The sequence below is a fragment of the Pogoniulus pusillus genome, chromosome 14 (genome assembly GCF_015220805.1).
Source record: "Pogoniulus pusillus isolate bPogPus1 chromosome 14, bPogPus1.pri, whole genome shotgun sequence".
In the NCBI taxonomy this organism is placed as follows: domain Eukaryota; kingdom Metazoa; phylum Chordata; class Aves; order Piciformes; family Lybiidae; genus Pogoniulus; species Pogoniulus pusillus.
Genome location: NC_087277.1, coordinates 5,957,544 through 5,979,827, shown reverse-complemented (window position 1 = coordinate 5,979,827; position 22,284 = coordinate 5,957,544). Strand labels below are relative to the sequence as shown.

At 40.2% G+C, this 22,284-nt stretch overlaps 1 long non-coding RNA gene across 1 annotated transcript; it reads right to left on the bottom strand.

Annotated features, from left to right (window-relative positions):
* Positions 1-10,911: 10,911 nt before the first annotated feature.
* On the bottom strand, positions 10,912-12,762 carry LOC135181028 (uncharacterized). The gene is made up of 2 exons (XR_010304657.1): positions 12,672-12,762; positions 10,912-11,339 (listed from the first exon to the last, which is right to left on the bottom strand). It is a non-coding gene; the product is annotated as an uncharacterized LOC135181028 (long non-coding RNA).
* Positions 12,763-22,284: the final 9,522 nt, after the last annotated feature.

The window sequence follows — 22,284 nt, the reverse complement described above, 5'->3', positions numbered from 1 at the left end:
ACTTGTCTACAGCACTGTCATCTTTACGACAAACAAGTTTAACCACCGTTAAGTTCTGTTGCTATGAACAAGTGAAAACTGAAAGCTGAGCTGTAATTGCATTTCATCATCATAGCAAAGCAGAGTTAAATGGACCATTGTTGTCATGCCTGCTAGTTTCTCTTTTCAGAAAGTGTCAGATACATGACTAGGTAAATGTTTTTACTTGAAAACATGATTTTCTGTGCCAAAATTAACCAAGCATGACACTATTTGAAAGATCCAAGGGAATATTAATGCCTAGTGTGAAGAATGTGTCCCAGTGTTACAGACACACTCTCTAATGAGTGCAATGGAGAGCCGAGGAACAAGCTACCCCAGGAGAGAGTCAGGCCAGATGCTGAGGGTGATCCAGCACAGCCTGTGTAAGCTAAACATGGGGCAAACCATGAGTGACAGAGCAGCTGACTGGTAACAAGGCCAAGGACAGACCCTGACATGGGAACCAATGAACCAGGTCCAAAACCCCACCAGGAGCCAAAGATGGGGGCAAAAAGAGAAGGGGCCAGGAGATGAGCTGCAGTGTACAGTCAATAGCTCCATTCAAGGGACAGGGATGGGGATAGGCACTGACACTCTATAGTGGTGATCTGGAAGAGCCAGAAAGCACTGGCAGCATCCTCAGCACCCTGAGAATTTTGAGCAGTGTGCATCTGTAAATGTCTGTGAATGTGATAAAAGTACTCTTTGTCTGGAAGGTGTCTTTTCCTCAGACTGGTAGAGTTTTCCATTGGAACAGTACAAAACAATCTCCAAAAGATGTTTAGAGTCAGTGCACATCAGCTATATTTTTTGTTTTCAATTACCTTGCTAACAGATTTGTATTCAATTAAACATAAACTACCAGGAGAAAAAAAATAGAAAAAGGAAAAAGAAAAAAATTAAAAAGGAAAAAAAAAAGGAAAAAAATAAAAAAGGAAAAATGAAAAATAAATGAAAAGAAAAAAAGACAAAAAAAGAAAAAAGAAAAAAGAAAATGGAAAAAAAAGGAAAAAAGAAAAAAGGAAAAAGAAAAAAGAAAAAGGGAAAAAAATAAATGAAAAAAAGGAAAAAAGGAAAAATGAAAAATAAATGAAAAGGGGAAAAAAAGACAAAAAAAAAGAAAAAAGAGGAAAAAGAAAAAATAAAAAAGAAAAAAGAAAAATTAGAAAGAAAAATAAAAGAAAAAAAGAATAATAAAAAAGGAAAAAAGGAAAAAAATAAAAACTAATAAACAAAAAAAAGACAAAAAAGAAAAACAGAAAAAAAGAAAAAAGAGAAAAAGGAAGAAAGAAAAAAGTAAAAAAGAAAAAGTAAGAAAGAAAACAGTAAAAAAGAAAAAGGAAAGAGAAAAAAAAAAGAAAAGGGAAAAAAAGAAAAAACAGAAAAAAGAAGAAAAAGAAAGAAAAAAGAAAAAAATAAAGAAGAAAAAAAGAAAGAGGAAAAAAGAAAGGAAAAAACGCCAAGAGTAGCAGAAAAATTCAGTTTTCAATTAACTCTTTAAAAATATTGTAATAAAAATCTCATGAATTTGGTTATTACTGAGAATTGCTTAGTACAGTGGCTTGGCTCTTTTTCCTCTGAAAAAAAATCCAGCTCCTATCAGTTGCCTTTTTGTTTCATAACCATAAAAACCTGACATCAGTTTGCTGCTCTGTTGGTATTAAAGGACCAGTTTTCAGGCTTGACCATGTAATATGCCGTTTTACTGCAGTAAATAAATCACTACATTAATGCTTGAAATGGCATTTAGATGACTACATAAGGATAAATGTCCAAAATGTTTATACTTGGCTGCCTAGAACTAAGAGTAAACAAATCCCTGGTTAAGAGACAATTACTCAAGCAGAAGTAAATTGATCTTCAAAGCTGGAACAAAATAATCAATGAATGTGCCTGAAATGGTTTGGATATTCATGGAATTTGGCAGATTAGGCCTTGAGAAATTCAAGATTTTTGTTCTGCAGCCTACATTTAGCTCCTAATCATATATTGTCTCAGACATTTTTGGGAAATGGTAGTGCAAAGTATGTAAATGCTGAAATAGGGGAATAATATGTAGCTTGTAGCCAGGTGGGTGTTGGCCTCTTCTCCCAGGCAACCAGCAATAGAACAAGGGGACACAGTCTCAAGTTGTGCCAGGGTAGGTCTAGGCTGGATATTAGGAAGAAGTTCTTCACAGAGAGAGTGATTTCCCATTGGAATGGGCTGCCCAGGGAGGTGGTGGAGGCACCGTCCCTGGGGGTCCTCAAGAAAAGCCTGGATGAGGCACTTAGTGCCATGGTCTAGTTGATTGGTTAGGGCTGGGTGATAGGTTGGACTGCTGATCTTGGAGGTCTCTTCCAACCTGGTTGATTCTATGATTCTATGATGTTCCCATGACCTGGAAAAGAGATATGAATTCAGATTCACCCGTGGGTGGGATTCATTTTGCTGAAACCCAGGTATCAATAAATCAGGTGCCTTCATTTGGAATTCATTGGCGAGTTTCCTATTATAGATTGCAGAGTTCTAGTCAATATATTCACTGGAGTTTAAGTCTTCTGGTCAGGTGCAGAGGTTTCTTTTAGAAGGAGGTAAATTATACTCTAGCTTCAACACTGATCAACTCCTTGCCTGCATTGAAGGACCCTCAGGTGACTTTAACATTACAGTCACTGATATTTAGTTAGGTTATCCCAGTCAAATCATAACATTTACAATTTTAATGAAGTTATTCCTCAGTGACAAAGCCTGAGAAAAGAAATTCTAGCTCCTTGCCGTGTGTAATGTAATACAGAATCTTTCCCCTTTATTTTATAATAGCCGCTTCAAAATCAACTCAAAGAAATCAAGTTGTGAGTTTCACTTTTTACCCAAGTGCACTCTTAACAAGTGCTGAGAACATTTGATTTTAAAAGTCATATGAAAAGGAAAAAATCAATATTCATTTCAGACTTTTCCCTTCTTTTCAAACAGTTTTGTGATGTGGTCAGCATGCTACTCAGATATGATTTTCTATGCATCTCTGCAAAATAGTTTGATTGTTAGAGCTTGCCATGCCAGGAATTCTCTACTAGATTCAGGCATGAAATACTGTGCTGGCATGAGGGTAATTAGAATATTTGAAAAAGAGAAATTAGATCATTGGCTGTGAAAAGAAAATTATGGTGATGTCTACACTACTCATTGGTTTTGCTTAGAGATGTAAAAATAAGAACACAAACAGAGGTCAGTTTCTGTCTGGCTGCCATCTGCTTTACTACCTCTCTGCCTGAACCCATGCAGCTCGAACTAATCATTCTCCTGCTAATACCTCTTGCTGACCTTTCACAGCTCACCCTGCATGTAAGTGAGATCCTGGGATAAGGGAGGGCGGTTGGAAAGAAAGAGGAAGGAGGAGACATGAAAGAAGGTTTTGAAACCCCTCCTGGGTGGCTCTGCTGATCAGGAGGGGGTTTGTATCTCTATATTACTTTAAACCTGTATATTACTGTATATAGTTGTAAATATAGAATCATAGAATCAACCAGGTTGGAAGAGACTTCCAAGATCATCCAGTCCAACCTAGCACCCAGCCCTAGCCAGTGAACTAGCCCATGGCACTAGTGCCTCATCCAGGCTTTTCTTCAACACCTCCAGGAATGGTAACTCCACCACCTCCCTGGGCAGCCCATTCCAATGCTAATCACTCTCTCTGTCAAAAACTTCCTCCTAACATCCAGCCCAGACCTCCCCTGGCACAACTTGAGACTGTGTCCCCTTTTCCTGTTGCTGGTTGTCTGGGAGAACAGACCAAACCCCACCTGGCTACAGCCTCCCTTCAGGTAGTTGTAGACAACAATGAGCTCTGCCCTGAGCCTCCTCTTCTCCAGGCTAAACACCCCCAGCTCCCTCAGACTCTCCTCATAGGGTTTATGTTCCAGGCCCCTCATCAGCTTTGTCACCCTTCTCTGCACACGTTCCAGCACCTCAACATCTCTCTTGAATTGAGGGGCCCAGAACTGGACACAGTACTCAAGGTGTAGCACATATACAAATGCACAACATTAATGAATATAATAATTAAAACCTTGGAACGTGTTTCTGTTACTTATTGCTACAAGATGCATTTGTATGTGATATTAAGATATATAGTTATGGTACTAATGTTTAACAAAATTCATTCTCTATCTATATAATGTGATCATGTACAAGGACATGTTCTTGAGCACTCTTGTCACAAGAGCCTCACTCACAGCTCTGCTCATAATGTATGTAAAATGTATCACTAAAATTATTCTAATGATCAATAAAACCATTCAACTCTCCAATGTTGACTGTGCAGTGGCTGCTCTGCTGTTTTCCAGTTCACAGAAACCTCAGCTGGCAATATCCTTTCTGCTTCAGTGTGTACTTTTTCTGTGGGTGTGCGGTGCCAAGAGTGGTGCTGACATTTGAGTTTTCTCTGCTTAGTGCAGGAGGGAAATGAGATTAAGAAAGATTTCACAGAGGATCATATTGTTATGCAAGGGATGGATTTCACTGTTCCCAAGGAAAAAGTAGTCCAGCAGTAAGAGATGAGTCAAAAGAAACTAGCTTGACTGGAAGGTTCCAGGATGATTTTTATGAGGCATTAATTGCACATTTTCATTATTTTTTTGTTCATGATTAGTTGAATTTTATGGAGAACCTGATCCTCATTGGTGTTGTAAACTCAGCATAAATTCTTGTCAGGATTTCCATTCAGTACTTTCAAAAGAAAAGAAGTAGAAAACAACTGAAGAAAGAAGGAGAAAGATGGAAAAGGATAGACAGAAAAAAAAGTGTGTTTAAACAAACAGTGCTGCTGTTTGAGGATGCAGTGACTTTTACTGTGAACACAATTTCACAGTATCACAGTATCACCAAGGTTGGAAGAGACCTCACAGATCATCAAGTCCAACCCTTTACCACAGAGCTCAAGGCTAGACCATGGCACCAAGTGCCACGTCCAGTCCTGCCTTGAACAGCTCCAGGGACGGCGACTCCACCACCTCCCCGGGCAGCCCATTCCAGTGTCCAATGACTCTCTCAGTGAAGAACTTTCTCCTCACCTCGAGCCTAAATCTCCCCTGGCACAGCCTGAGACTGTGTCCTCTCGTTCTGGTGCTGGCCACCTGAGAGAAGAGAGCAACCTCCTCCTGGCCACAACCACCCCTCAGGTAGTTGTAGACAGCAATAAGGTCACCTCTGAGCCTCCTCTTCTCCAGGCTAAACAACCCCAGCTCCCTCAGCCTCTCCTCGTAGGGCTGTGCTCAAGGCCTCTCCCCAGCCTCGTTGCCCTTCTCTGGACATGCTCAAGCATCTCAATGTCCCTCCTAAACTGGGGGGGCCCAGAACTGAACACAGTACTCAAGGTGAGGTCTAACCAGTGCAGAGTACAGGGGCAGAATGACCTCCCTGCTCCTGCTGACCACACCATTCCTGATGCTGGCCAGGATGCCACTGGCTCTCTTGGCCACCTGGGCACACTGCTGGCTCATGTTCAGGCGGGTATCAATCAGCACCCCCAGATCCCTCTCTGTTTGGCTGCTCTCCAGCCACTCTGACCCCAGCCTGTATCTCTGCATGGGGTTGTTGTGGCCAAAGTGCAGCACCAGCACTTGGAGCTATTGAACGCCATCCCCTTGGACTCTGCCCATCTGTCCAGGCGGTCAAGGTCCCGCTGCAGAGCCCTTCTGCCCTCCAACCCTCCAATACATTTCTTGTATTGCATGCTATAAAACCATGATAATCATCATGTTCTACTGTACATATAATTTGAGATGTGCTTTATCTTCAAGCTGTCACTATATTTAAATAACAACTCACCCAAATCATCTGATAACATTGATCTGAAGGCTGACAGCTTGGTTCCAACTCTGGTTCCGAGGTCTTCAGCTTGAGGACAGAATACCAACCCCCAAAATGTTTTAATTGGTTTTGGAGATATTGATTGCTTGTTTTCTTGTTTCATTGCCAAGAATAACAAACAAACAAAAACCTCAAGACATCAGCACAGTAATTTCTTTTGGAAACTTTAATTTTTTTTCTTTATATTTTCCTTCCCCTCTTACTCTGCCCTGTTGGTCACATTCAGAAACTTCCCAAGCTCTCCAAATCTAATCTTCGTGAAAATTTAGGCTAAGAAAATGACTTACAAATCAATAGAATGCACCAGAAGACAATAAAATATTCACAACAATTTTTGTATTTAATTTCTTGTATGTACATGCTACTTTTCTAATCATTCCTGTTCTGTTTCCCTTCTGATAAGGAAATACAGATTGCTTTCACTGGTTGCAAGCTGGAGAGGGAAGTAGCAACAGACCAATAACAGGCTGAAAGTTGGAACACTTTTAATACTTTTCTGTGTCCTTTATGTATTGGAAAAGAGATCTCTGCACCTTTCCAGTGAGAGCCAGTCCTGCCATTGTGATAGTCTACTCCCTGAGTCCTCCCACATCACAAAGAGATGGGGTATATGTTTGAGTAATGAACTGCTTTATGCAGCCCATGCAATTAGTTTAAGGTAGCAGGGAGGAGATACAAAAATGTAAAAGGAATAATAACACTGCTTAAATAGCTCCTCACATGCACACACTGTCTCTTGGAAACTATGTGATATTTGTGTGCACACAGGGGCTACACTTTCAAACGTTATTGTCAGATGTTTTCAGATGGCCTGAAAAGTTTATTTATAGTTTTGTTCCTGATAAGTAATAGCCAAAGTCTTTCTTAATCCATTACAGAAAGTTAGGTAACGTGGGTAAGATGTGCCAAGGTCTGAAGTCAAACACACAGAGGAAAGAATATTTATACTCTGTGCAATTGGAGTCTTCATTTCCTTACCCCAATAACTCACCAGTTACAGGTTTGGGGCAGCCTTTGCAACAGACACAGCAGGAGGCTCAGGCTCACCACTGTGGATTGATGTTCTGCCTCCACTGTCTTTAAATAACATGGCTATATCAAACTCAGAAGCTTTCAGTCTTACTGTCAGCTGTTTCAGCATTTGAGATATTATTGAAGCCTTTCTAGGCAAGTGCAAGAAAAAATTACAGTGGAAGTTTAAAGTCTTTTCAGCAACTTTTATTTTCTCTGGGTGCTTCTGTATAGCAGATACTCATGTCCAGGTTTTGGCAGTGTGAAGGCTGAAGTGGTCTCTGGACCAAGGACTCTGTGAAGCTGGTGATGCCCCTATGATAAAACATTTAAGAAAGAACAAACCCTTACACAGCAGAGAGGAAAAAAAGTGTAAGAGTGAAAAGTGAAAACAGCAAGGTCACAGAGGTAGGAAGGCAAGATTCCCCTGCAACCTGAGGGAAAGATTACAGTAGAGAAAGTCATTCCCTGCAGACTGTGGAGGAGTCCATGCTGGACCAAGTATCCACCCTGTAACTCATGGAGGAGCCAATGACAGAGCAGGTAGCTATTTCCTGATAGGAACTGCAAACAGTGCAGAGCACAGGTTTATCCTGGAGGACATGAGAAGGGCTCACACTGGAGCATGGGAATGACTCACAGAGAAAAGTGCAAAGAAGCAGCAGCAGCAGTGAGAAAGTTATGTACTGACTGCATCTTAAATTCCTCTGTCCTGCTCAGACTATGGAGGGCAATGCAGATGAGTCAGAAGCATCACGGATCCAGAGATACATGTGGAAGCAGGGGTAAGGTGTGGACATTTGTCTTTGTCTTTCATTATGCAGCTCTATTTCAGCTGAACATTTATTTCATTGTTTTTTCCCAACTCAAGTCTGCACTGCCAGGGCTGGTAATTGGTTCCTCACCTCCCTGTCTTGGTCTGGAGTCATTAACTTTTTCTTGTTTTCTCCCCTTGTCCTCTTGAGGAGGAAGAGTGAGAGAATGACTGAATAGGCATTTGGTAGCTGGCCCATCTTATCAGCCAGGCTCAAAAGAGCTCTGACAAATATGGCTTATATGTATCAAGGAATGCTCCATACTTATTGTAACATTTACAGCATTTCCCTAACTGTTCCACATTTGAAAAAGTACCAGGAGTGGAAACATATTTTTGCAATAAATCATCTGTAGTTGAAGTTCAAAGCTACCTATTATTGGCAGATGGCAAAGAGGACGCAGGATGATCCTTAAATTTTCTGAGGATTCATATTTTTGTATCCCAACCTTTGTATTTGGTGTCTTTAATTCCAACTTTCTTTTATTTTATTTTTCAGATTCATTATTGAATATCTTCAACATTGTTGACCTTAGCTCTGATAAATCACTCTGATACAGGTATGAGATGTGCTATATTAATGAAGGTTAAGAAACAATATTTTTAGACTAACCTCTCATCACAAATCTCTAACCTGTCTGCACTAGAAGTATTTAAACAATGAGAAGCCAAAACTCAGTAATTGAAATTGCTTTCATAGAATCAACCAGGTTGGAGGAGACCTCCAAGATCATCCAGCCCAACCTAGCACCCAGCCCTAGCCAGTCAACTAGACCACGGCACTAAGTGCCTCATCCAGTCTTTTCTTGAACACCTCCAGGGATGGCGACTCCACCACCTCCCTATGCAGCCCATTCCAATGCCAATCACTCTTTCTGGCAAGAACTTCCTCCTAACATCCAGCCTAGACCTTCTCCGGCACAACTCGAGTCTGTGTCCCCTTGTTCTATTGCTGGTTGCCTGGCAGAAGAGACCAACCCCCACCTGGCTACAGCCTCCCTTGAGGTAGTTGAAGACAGCAATGAGGTCATCCCTGAGCCTCTTCTTCTCCAGGCTAATCAACCCCAGCTCCTTTGATGTTTCCTCATAGGTCTTGTGCACCAGTGCCAAGTCCTATCCAATCAACTAGACCATGGCTCTAAGTACCTCATCCAGTCTTTTCTTGACCACCTCCAGGAATGGTGACTCCACTACCTCCCTGAGCAGCCCATTCCTTTCACTGTACTTTGACTTTATTTGAACCTTCCTCTCATGCCTTTCTCCTTGTTTTTCATCAGGGATTAAGGAAGTCCAGAAACCTAAGAATATCCCTGATCTTCTATCAACACCTCCCATTCCAGTCCCAAATATTTTTTCCCCTCTGCCACAAATATGAAACCAGACAAAGGAAACCAATCAATCTATTTTATTTGTGACTATATCTAAATAGAAAGTATTTCAGTTTTGCTTACTAATGCTGTTTTTCTTTTTGTAGCTTAAATTGTTTAGTATTGGAAAACACAAACCAGCACACATTAATCAGAAACAGAGTTTCTGTATTATAGTGTTTTGCATGTTGTTTTACATTTGAATATATTCCAAAGTCACTCAAAGTATCTCTTTCATTTTCCCTAATTGCCTTGTGTTTGTCACGTTAATATGTTGCTATAGAAACTACAGTGTTATCAAAACCTAAAGTTCTTCTTTCAGTGGTTCTCTGTAACAAAATCTGTTTGGAATGAAAGAGAAATATTAGATTTTGAAACAGGAAAAAAAAATTTTCTTATAGCTAGAGAAAATAATTTTGTAAATCTCATGTTTCAAAAGTGATTTGATTAGCCTCAGTTCAGTCTTTTATCTGTAGCTGAAATATTCTTCAAATCAACTTTGATTGATAGAAGTTAATTTGATTTATGTTTTGGTAATACTGGAGTGAGAGAGTGCTGCTGATAAAAAAGAAGAAAGTAGGAGGAAGTTCAGCTATATCTTTCTTTTTCTCCCCCCCAATTAATTTTCAGAAGATAAGACACAAGCATTGGTACAGTCTGTCAAGTGCATATTTTACTGGTTAATTTGGTTCAAATAACTGAAAAAAAACACAAATCTGTGTTTTCCACATGCTTGTTCCTCTGCAAGAATTAAACACATTAAATGCATTCCTTAACTCAAAGACTCAAGAGTCTAGTTTGCACAGTATTGGTATTTAAAAATGAAAGGTAAGAGCTTGTTCAGCATGCAGTCACATTTTTGTAGCATACACCTCTGCAAAGTCTCATAAAATTCTATTACTGGGTTATCAAATTTAATCAACCAGTCAGTTTTGAGCCAAAAATCTTGCACTCCCTCCATCTTAAACCTGTCATGCAGATATGAAACAGGCACTAGCTGTTTCCATTTTTGAAATCTTATTCTGATCACATAAATAAATAAAACAAAAGATTGCCTTAAGCCAGGTTGTTTTTCTTTCTTGTCATTAAAGCAACTGTTTCACTCCAATCCTCCCTTTCTATACTGTTCTGCCATTGCAACTACATTGAGACTACAGGAAGATGTGGAAAGCTACACATGACCTAGTAATTCAAGAAAGGATACAGATTTTATGAGAGGCTAAGAAGGCAAAGAGCAGGAGTTGCTATTTATGTGGAACAGCTGGAATGCAGGGAAGTTTGCCCTCATGATGCATCCAGGAGCCAGTCAAAACCTTATGGGTGAAAACTACGAGGTAGACCAAGATGCATGTTGTTGTAATGAGTATCTCTTATAGGTTTCCTATCAGGAGGAAGTAGATAAGGTCTTCATGCAGCTGGCCCATTCCTCACTCTAAGAGCAGAGGTTTTGGGGTTTTATGCATTATATGTGAACTGCTGCAACCAAGTCCTAAAAAAACAGTGTACAGATGTGTCATGGCAAAAGCTGTTCGTGCCAAACATGGTAGGCAAAGATGTCAAATGTAAGCTATGTAAGGTGCAAAACTGTCTTAATCCCATTTATATCAGTGTTTTACTGACATCTAGAAACACAGAATCAAACTGGTTGAAGAGACCTCCAAGATCATCCAATCAACTAGAGCATGGCACCAAGTGCCTTATCCACACTTTTCCTAAACAGCTCCAGGGGCGGCAACTCCACTACCTCCCTGGGCAGCCCATTCCAATGGGAAATCACTCTCTCTGTTGAGAACTTCCTAATATCCAGCCTTTACCTATATCTAGCTGCAGTATTATTTTTAACACAACTTCAGAAACAAGATTTTACTTGACAATGGTTTTCTATATACTTAGTCAGAAGAGAAGGAAACTGCTGCCAAGTCGCATACTATCCTCCAAGACACTTAATTAGACATCTTTCAGGTACACTGTATCAGCAAACAGGTGTTGAAGCTAATGACAATGAGATTATAACCCAGTTACAGTTCTAATAGCTGGTTTGACTAAACTTGTTCCAATTGCATCCAGAGCATCCTATGCACTATGCAATCTTTAGTTAATTACTCAGGGAAGTCCGTGCTAAAATAATCAGTCCACCAAAAGGAGAAAGTCCAGGCTGGAGAAGACAGATTGTTGGGTTCAGCAGCTGTGCAAGACAAGAAGCCAGCCTTTTTTTCTTTCACTTCAGAAGTTTCAAATGATGAGCTACTGAGGGATGTAGATGGTGAACAAACAAGCTAAGAGGAAAAGAAAAGAAGGAAATAAAAAATCAGCACGCTGAAATAATGAAACTGGAAAGTATGTATTATTGTCTGCTAGGCAATGAAACCTAGGAAACTGAGCAAATAAACTTCTACAACAGCTGTTCCTAATCTTAGCATTTCTGCTGCTGTCCAGAGCAAATTTAAAACTGTTATAACACACTAAAGCATCCCCACCCATACTTAAAAAATACATCAGTCTGAAGGTGACGCTTCATATCATGCAATAATATGTGGTCTAGAGGCTGACAAGTTGAAATTGAACCTGAATATCATATGAGCCCTGTCAGTTTCTTCAATCCTACTTTTCAGGCAAGAAAAAGTATTCCCAGTGTACCTATTTTAAAAGAAGGATGACTTTTTGGTTGATTCCCCCCACACACACTTAAAAGGCACTATTATCAGCTGTTTTGGATTTCAATGCTCCTTTAGAGTCATGCAGTGCTAGTTACTATACCTCTAGGGAAACAATTATTAGCTAATAATATCTTTTGGGTCAGTAATGGTTTGGGAAAACAAATGTCCATACTCAAGCAAGCTGTAGTAATCACATGCTTATGCTACCGTTACTTAATGTCCCTAGTCTTATTTCTGCCTCCAGTAGGTATTTCTTAGAGATATAGAGGACTGAAGAGCTATCATTATCAAAATAATTTTTGATTACTTAATGTTGACCTATCTTCTGCAGTATGCTCACAACCTAACTAGGTGCAACAAGAAGATACTTTATTCATCCTAAGAGAATCACAGGTGTCCCAAGGATAAAAATCACAAACCTCTCACTTTAGATTCAGAGAGGAGGGGAAAACTGGCTATGATAAAAACCTTAAATGAACTGCTGGTCTCTGTATGCGTGGCTCAGTCATGTGTCAAGATGGCAAATTTCTCTACTAAAAGCAAACAAAGGTGAACATGTAGTAGTATTTATTTAAGTTTAATTAACAACAATTTCTACAGAATTAGTACCACAATGTATCTGTATCACACAGAATCAACCAGGTTGGAAGAGACCTCCAAGATCACCCAGTCCAACCTATCCTGTAGGATGGCCTCTCTGACTTACATGAAGTCTGTTCCTGCCACTGAAATAAGTGACTGCTCTTGTCATCCAAAGGATGATCACATTCTACATAATAATGTTGTATTTTAAATCATACATTTTGTATTAGTTACATTTATTCTGTGTCTATCAGAGTATTTTTTCTTTTTCTCATTCCCTAATTATTTTTTCCCTTTAAAAACCCTGAGACCTCTACAGAGAATTGAGTTTCCCCAAAATATTTACTAAAGAGAGTTAAAAACACTTACTTATTCTTCTGATGATCCAGCTCCATATGTTTTGACAGCAGATCAAATTGCCAATAAGTGGATTAAATGGAAGTCATTATGTGTAAAATAGGAAAGCTGCTCCAGAATACAATAAGAAAGATAAAATTCAATATATGACAAAGTATTTCAGAAGCAATTTCTAGGTCCTGAAAATAAGCTTTACTGAAAAATATATCATTATGCATTAGTCTTTTATGAGCCAGTTAAAGAAATACCTATCAAAATCTCTTTGCCTCACAGCTAATTCTGCAAAAACACTTAGTAAGATTTTTCTATTTATAAATTTCTCTATGAATATTTTATACATTATAAACATCCAGGAAAAAAAAGCCTAGGACTATTATGTACTGCTGTACATAATAACAACAAAAGGAAGCAGGAAGGGTGTTGGTAAGGGTGAGAGTGTTACTAATTAGGGTGGGACAAAGTTTTGTTTAATGATTCTTTGCAGTTATTTTTGAGATTCAGCATAACTGAGCAGAAAGAAGCAACTAATCATAGAAGAGCTCAGCCTAAGTGAGGAGGCCCAGCCAGCACCCATGGGTGATATTAGAGTGACTATCAAGCCTATTCCTAGCTAACCGGGGGGCCACCAGGCCCCCCGGCCTTTGTCTCCTTCCCCTTCACCCGGTGTACACCACAGGAACTCACCAGTGATGGTACGAGGAGGATCCTTCTGCCCAACTGGGCACAGCTTGAGGCTTCTGCCTTTCCTGGGGCAGATTAAAAAGGAGAGTGGGCTAAGTTGTCACAGCTGGGGTGGGAAGAGAGACTCCACCATAACCCAGGTGCTGTGGGTTTGAGGGGAAAAGGGGAAAATGAGATGTAAGGTAGGAAAGGGGCAGATATGGTGGTATAGGTAGGTCTAGGCTGGATGTTAGGAGGAAGTTCTTCACAGAGAGAGTGATTTCCCATTGGAATGGGCTGTCCAGGGAGGTGGTGGAGGCACCGTCCCTGGAGGTGTTCAAGGAAAGTCTGGATGAGGCACTTAGTGCCATGGTCTAGTTGACTGAATAGGGCTGGGTGCTAGGTTGGACTGTATGATCTTGGAGGTCTCTTCCAACCTGATTGATTCTCTTATTCTATGAAAAGGGGAGGAGGTGGTAATGCAAGGAGGAAAATTAAGAGGTAAAGGATAGAGATGAAAAGAAGATGAGGGGAAAAGGAAGGACATGAAGAGGAAAAGAGGAAGATGGAGAGGAAAGGTGGGAGAAGGTGGAAAAGGGGGATTGAAAAAAAACAATGCAAATGAAAAATGAATTGTATCAAAAAAAAGAAGAAAGAAGATCCTGTTCTGGCAGGTCCCTAAGGTTCTATGATTCTGCAACATTTCATAATACATAAATGCTTTGTACTGTGGCTTACTTTGAACTTTTGGTTGTATCAGTGAGGAAAAAAGAAGAGTGTTTTGGAATTTTCCAAGATTTCCACTTTGCCTTTCCAAAAGGGGATTGACCTCTTGTGTGTGACATACAGTTGTGAAATTAATAATTGCTTATGAATTATGAATAATAATTTCTGTATTAATATTACATTTTCTTATTAATATTTTAAAAATCAGGGAAATTTCCTGAGATTCTTTGGATTTTCAGTGGACAGCAAGTAGCTGCACAGAGAGTATTTATAAACACAGTATTAAACAGTTTAAACAACTAGAACTTGGAAAAAATAGGAACACAAGAAAGGAAAGATTCTAACTACACTTATGGAGTCTTAGCATTAACTCCAGCATATGTACTCACAACCCTTTGTATCCCTCAATAAGTCTCCTGTACCAAGATGCTTCCAAAACTCATGATAATGATCCCAGAGTAAAATACAAAATATTCCAGGCAGAATGAAGGGGAGAAGAACTGAGTTTCTGCTGCTGAGCTGCTAGTGCAAGCTGCATACATGTAGCCACCGTGATTCCCAGATAATGAGCCGTGAGTGAGGTGCTGCTGGCGGTAGAGGGTCAGAGTGCAGAAAGGCTCAGCATGGAAAGGCAGAAAGGTGGCTTCTAAATCACACACACCCACCCTTAAATATGTCATTTTGAAGATGAAACTGGCCAATGGGCACTAGCATCATTGTTCTGGTTGATGAATTCAAAGCTTCGTGCCCATATGATTATGCAGGCACGTTGAGGGCCAGCACAAGACACCTGACATGTGATGCTAAGCCCCTGGGGCTCAAGGCTTTGCTGGGATCAAACCCTTATTGTTTGTTCATCTAACTCCACTCCCAAACTCGCAACAGGAGGAGGAGAGCAAGGATTAAACTGGCCTGGCAGGATTTATGCCCTACCAGGACATACACAAATAACTAGATAATGTAGGACTGACTTTCAGGGAGAACTCCACCTTTACACTTGTTTTTGGGTTTTTTTTTCATTTGACACTGCAAATAATTATGTTTGCAAACAATGATGCATGTTCTCGAGCACTTAGATACCTAAATACCAGATTGGGCCCACCAAAGAAGTAATTCAACTCAAATGTACAATAAAATGATTAATAACAGATTTGAAAATGCAAACAGAAAACTGGAAATTGAGCTACAATACTACTGAAAATGAGAGAGAGAAAAAAGATATCCTTATATGGTAAATTACATATTCTATTATTTCTGCCTAACCACAACACTTTTATTTAGACATTTCACTTAACAGCACATAACCACAAAGCCCTGTCTCAAGATTCTTCCAGGAAAATAGTGATCCTGCATACTATAACAATAAAGCTTAAAACATAAATAGTCTTGGCAGTCCCATAGGACCACGCAGGATTCTAGATGAAAACAACTGCAATTTTCTCACAGTTCTCAGCAAAGTAGTGAGGGAATCCTCTCTTAAACGTGTAAATCACCTTGTGATTGTGATGATTACATTAAGAACTGAGAAGAGTCTCAACAAAGATCAGATCATTCTGAATGACCTGTCTGATGAGTCATTTCTGCTCACCCAGACAGCAACTTCTCAAGGGGTGTGGTGGACAGTGGATGGCAAAGAGGGGCAGAGGCCATTTAGTGCCAACTGTGGCAAGCACATGGGAAGACCACCTGAAAGTCACCCCTGGAATGTGGAAAGAGTATGGGCCAGATGGAGCTATGATGAATGAACCAGTATAAAACCCCTGAGCTATATCATCTTTGTTCTAGGGAACACCACCTGAGACACCTCAGGCTAGAGGCAGCAGCCCAGGAAAGTTTCTGACCTCCAAAGAAGGACCATGAGGTGGTAATTAACTTTCCTGCTTTCTTTCTCCATTATGTCTCTTTGTATCTCTCTCTTTTCTTTGCCTTCTTTCTCCATTTTATTTCTAAACATCTCTCCTGTTCTCTTTCTCCATTCTCTCTCTCTCTTTCTCTCTCCCTTTTCTTTCTTTCCCTGTTTTGTTTTCTCCATTCTCTATCTCACTCTTTAATTAATAGTTTTGTCTTGATATATGACCTCGTTTGTGTCTTAATTTCACTCATTGGAACATTCAAAAGAACTGCGTCTCCTTCCCAACTTTCAGATTGAGACAAGTGGTCAAGTGATTATATTCAGAAGTTCTGGCTGCCCTATACCTGTGAATTTGCTTCCATCTGTGATGCTTAAGGATGAGGCTTGGCAGATTTGACAATGCTGGTTTAACAGCTGCACTTGATGATATTGAGGGTCTTTCCCAACCAACACGATTGTGTGAGTCTGTGATTTCTACAGAGTGGCATCCTGATAGGTTAATAGGCCCATTAGGTGTCCTGGCTTGCTCCACCCTTCTGCTGATGGAAAACAAAGCTTGGGCTGTTACGTCCCCTCTCAAAGTGATAAACAACTACCCACAGGTGTTTAGATACTTACTAGTGTCTTGCCCAAATAAAAGTGAGCAAGCCCTGGTTTCACCTAATATGGTCAGTTTTGCAGATGCCATTTTGATTGCTGAATCTCTGTGGCCAAAGGAGCCTTTGCATTCAGGCAAATAATACACACTGAGCTAAGTTGCAAGCAGTTGAGCTGCCTCTATCTTGCTGCTTCTGCCTTGCTGTGACTGCCTCACGCAGCTGCCTCTGCCTCACTGATCTTGGACAATGTGTTCTGCTCTGCCTTGTGCTTCAGACCAGCTTAGCCCTGATGCACTGAGACTTGAACTACCTGGAAACTTAAGTGCCTCAAGTTTCCCAGGAGAAAGCATTTAAGTGCCTTACAACATGGCAAGGAGTGTCACTGACATGATGCTCTCTGAAAGAGACCCTGCCTGCACCTCTGCAAACCTCCATGCTGAGAGGAACCAGGACCAAGTCAGAGATCATCTGCCTCTTTTCCAGCACCCTGGGAAGATCTAGAAGCCTCTCAACAGCTGAGCAGTTCCAACACTGCCACGAAGGAGCCAGGGACTATCTTCAAATTTCTACTCCACCGCAGTGAGTAGAACAGACTTTCCTAGGGCTCTGGGCTGCCTTGTATTTGTAAGTGTGGCAAAGCCATTTTGTGGCTTTCCAATTTTTCTGATTCCCCTTAATGAATGAATTGCCCATAAGCATCCTTGTGAAGATTTCCCTGACCGAATTAGAACCCAAATTTAACTAATTTGTATACAGTTGTGGGCAGGACTTTCCAGGAAAAAAAAATAACTACATATTTTATAATTCCTGCCTTGTTAATTGCCACACTTAAATCAGGTGGTTGTGAAAATGTTTCCATTCCAAACCAAAGGTATTTTATTCTTGGTCTGTCTGATTATTGGACAGAGAAGCAGATTACTAGGCTAAAAAGAGATGTTTCAAAGCACTGTATGCATTTCCCACACCTTTTTATTCCCCCCATCTGTAGGACTCCTAATGAGCATCGTTTTCTGAGATTTTTAAGTACCTGGTTGTAGCCAGGTGGGGGTTGGTCTCTTCTCCTGGGCAACCAGCAATAGAACAAGGGTACACAGTCACAAGTTGTGCCAGGGAAAGTACAGGCTGGATGTTAGGAGGAAGTTGTTGCCAGAGAGAGTGATTGGCATTGGAATGGGCTGCCCAGGGAGGTGGTGGAGTTACTGTCCCTGGAGGTGTTGAAGAAAAGCCTGGATGAGGCACTTAGTGCCATGGTCTAGTTGACTGAATAGGGCTGGGTGCTAGGTTGGACTGGATGATCTTGGAGGTGTCTTCCAACCTGCTTGATTCTATGATTCTAACACTTCAGTTAGGATCCTTATACTTACAACAAGGTCTAGCTGCACAAGTTTCACCTTTCACCTGCAAGGGTTTCTGATTTATGTCATCCACTTTACTCTCAGAGTTACCTGCCAGATGAGTTAATACATTGATTTGCCTGACAATATCTCAGATGTCTCTTCTTTAATCTGCTAGCAAACGTTGTAGTTTCTCATTTTGAGAGCTAAATTTAGCTGCCAGTTCTATTATTGAGTGATCATGGATTTACCATGTGACCAGGTGATATTAACTTCTCTGAATATCATGCTTTAACAAAGTTATTACAAACTTCTTGCTTTAGTAACATCCTGGTTACCACATTTATTTCCTAAGAACAGCATAATATTTCCTCGTGAAGTGAAATCATCACTGATATTGGCAACGCTCCGATGTCAGAAAGTTGATCTGAGTAAAGATTTATCAAGCACACTAAAAGATTTAGGAACAGAGCTTACATCAACTTCCTATTTTTTTTTTAACTCTCCTTTACTTGCTCCTGGATTTCTCAAGGCTTATTTAACTGACCTTTCTCTGAGCATTTGCTGAGATCGCTGTCCCACTACACCCACTACTTCCTCTAAGAGTTTAAAAGTGTGTTGTGGAAATAGGAAGGAATTTTTCAGCCAAAGTGTTTTCCCATTAAACAGCAGGGACATCTCAACTGTAACTTTTAGTGACAGTATGTCTGTTTTCACAAAGATGGCACTAGAATATTTCACAAGTCTGGAGTCAAACCCTAAGAACCTCTAGAAGAGGCAGCAACCTGATAAGCAGAGGTACACAAATGTATTGACATGGGTGCGGTCATTCTCCTTCTCCCCTTTTTCTGATGGGTGGCCCTTGGCACGCTGGCCATGGAGCAGGAACGAAGCCTCTGGCTGCAGCACTCCATTCCCACGCCTCTCATGTTACACAGCTGGGGATGTGGAGGTGATTTAATCCTCAAGTCTTTGTACTGGCTGCACTGCAGATGTGGACACCTCTGGAAGCAGTCCTTTTGGAGGGGCTTTGAACTTGGCTGTCATACTAGACAAATGGCTTAAACAGAGAGCTGCTCACTAAGGAGCGAGGAAGAAGAAAGAGCAGGGGTTGCCATTTAATTTCCTTGCTTATTTTTTTGGGATGGCACTTAAAAACAGTTTCTAGTGATACAGAACAAGAGGACACAGCCTGAAGCTGTGCCAGAGTAGGTTTAGGCTGGATGTTAGGAAGCAATTTTTCACAGAAAGAGTGATTGGCATTGGAATGGGCTGCCCTCAGAAGTGGTGGAGTCACCATCCCTGGAGGTGTTTCAAAAGAGGCTGGATGAAGCACTTAGTGCCATGGTTTAGTTAACTAAATGATGTAAGGTTGGACTTGATAATCTTGAAGGTCTTTTCCAACCTGATTAATTCTGTGGTGTTTGTGGATGTTTCATCTACAATCATATTAACTTCCTATAATTCTCCTGTCCTACTGGCTGAGTCTATAGTTAGGTGGGGCTGGTGGACTCAATTGGTAAATGGGTTTCTGCCCACCAGCTGATGGCAACATTTCATTCTGAGATTGCCCTAGTGCCTGCAAGAGCAGTTTATAAGATATATAGGTCTTGATCTGCATACAGAAATCAGAAATACATTTTCCACTGAATTCAACAGACTTCAGATAGAGTGTTCACTGAAGACAGAAGATCTGGCAGAACAAATTTCCATGGAAATGGAAAGTACAGAAGAGCTTAGTTAGAAATACATGAATGATCTGTGGAAAATGCAAAATACTCCAAATAACTGTGCCAATAAGCCAGATGCTGAAGTGGGAATGAATTTCATTATTACTAATCAAAAGAAGAAAGGAAGGGAAAGTTATGCCATTGATCCAACAAGGCACTTTAAATTCTACACATTTTCCTATACAAGTTTTTACCAAGACAGTTTAATAAATAATCACTATTATTATTTACACCTCTTGAAAATTATTCTCTTCTTTTGCTTCTCCTCTATGGTCTTTTCAGCTGACATGATACCTTAAGGCTGTGTTGGTGCAAGACCAAAGCTTTTCACTCAGAAAGCTGTGCTGAAACATGAAGGCTTTATGCTTCAAGGGTACATCAATACAGAAACTTAGTGCAATACTGATGCTGAGATAAAGCCATTCGGTGAGGTCATCCACCTTGGTACAATGTTATCCTATATATATGGGGTCACATAAATAATTTACTTATGTATGAATTAGCTGATAACTTGTAGCTGTAGACATAAGTGGAATTACGTCTCTGGTGCCATCTGATACTGAACACTAACTGTGATTGTTAAAAGCTGGTGATACTAAAACCAATGTTTGATACACTTTTTAATTGTAAAATCAAGTATTTTAGTAACTGGGTCTGGTTCTTCGGGTTTGTTTGGGTTTCTCTTTTTTTGAGTATGGGAATTAGCTGCACTCCTACAGCCTAAGGTGTTTACATGTATCCATATATATTCTTGGTGAGGAAAAATCTATATTACTCTGTCACTGAAACTTTCATCTTACTATCAACCAACAAACAATTATTTTTCCTGGAACATGATTTTCAAATCTCAGTAACAGCCAAGGAAAAGGTTGAATTTGGTCTTTCACTTTTTTAACAGTGGAGGTAAAGCATTACTCACAATCCTTTATGTTTTATGTATGTAATCATTAATGTACATAATCATAGAGAATCATAAAGTCATAGAATCAACCAGGTTAGAAGAGACCTCCAAGATCATCCAGTCCAATCTATCATCCAGCCCTATCCAGTCAACTAGACCATGGCACCAAGTGCCTCATCCAGTCTTTTCTTGAACACCTCCAGCAACAGCAACGCCACCACCTCCCTGGGCAGCCCATTCCAATGGGAAATCACTCTCTCTGTGAAGAACTACAATCACATATGTATACATGTCTCAATGCATATATGAGTAATAATAAAGTAAATAAAAAGTATTTTTTTTACACTTTTTAATGATTTGATTATTCATCTAAACTTAATTGAGGGTGTAAAGCCTATATGATACAATTCAAAGTAATAGAGAGGTGCAAGGTCTACTTACCCAGGATGATAGTCTTGTAATTCACATCAATTTTGGTGCTTTAGAGTTTGCTTCTATATTCAGTGTAGGTCCCAGAAGCACCCTGTATAAAGCAGTCTTGGCTGTTGCTCCTCCAAGCCAGGGCTGCAGAGTTGTCAGTTTTCCAACTACTTTGATATGGTACCTCAAAGGACAGTTGTTTTGGAGCTGTCTTCCAAAAGGATTTAAGAAGTAACAGGCTAACACTTCTTTGGGTGTTTGATTACCTGAACTCTGAATCCTTCTGGGCAGACATCAAAAAAATACACAGTATTACTTCTGTTAAAGAGGGGAAAGAATTTATAGCTATGCATTGTATAACTGAGAATATGAAGATTCAGTTGAGCCTCAAGACTAAAAGCTAATGAAAATCAAAAAGCATGTGCTGTCTCTCTCAAGATGATGAATTCTTCTCCCTCACCCCCATCCTATCTATTTGATTTAAAAAATGAGCTTTACCTACATGAAGCTAATTCTCTGTGCAATAGTGGAAGATGTTTGTGGTTATAGATCTGCCCTGCAATATTAGCAATGTGTTTCTGGATGTGGTTGGTTATTTTCTTTCACATCTTGTGTAACAGGAGAGAAACATTTCCATTGTTATATAAGACAGTAAACCTCCAAAAGGAAATAAATTCAAGTTAGATATGACTGACAAAAGGAGAAGAAAAATACTTGCCAAGGGATCTGTAGGTATTTTTCACTTTTGCTCCTTATTTAGGAGGCAGGCTTGCCGAGCAGACAATGCTAAAAGGAAGACGAGTAGATTTGCTTGGGGAACTGATGAATGTCTACACAACATGCTTTCTGCCATGTGAAATTTGCAAGCAACAAGCAAGGAAGTGTCACAATACGAATAGCTTTCAAAGCAGCATTTGCTGGCAGCATGTTCTGTGACACTGAAAGTGCCACGTACTGCAGTTGTCATTCGAGAGGCTGATGGTCTCAAGGTTTATCAAGCTTCCTTGTCTGGGAGAGTGATGACAGTACAAGAACAGAAAAGCACTCGTAGTTGTTCTCAGATGCCATTTTAAGTCGAAGTTCCCTGTAGACATTGCCCTCTTTTCCCTTTGCTGTGCTTCTGCCAGCTCCTACATTCTCATCGTAGTGCTTCATTTTTTTCCTAGCTTCTCGAGATGTAGTGTGAGCTGCAGGAGATCAGGGAGCTGATGGGATGGATGGGCATGAGAACTTTCACAGCAGGGAAGATGAAGCACTGTGACACAGACGGGAAGGATTTGTTTCTCTTCAGCTGAAGTCCCACAATACATTTGCCCTAAATTTGTACCCCCAGAAGGAAAATGTGGCCTCTAATACATGAAATAACACTGCTGATTAGATTTTCCTTCTTCACATCCAAATTA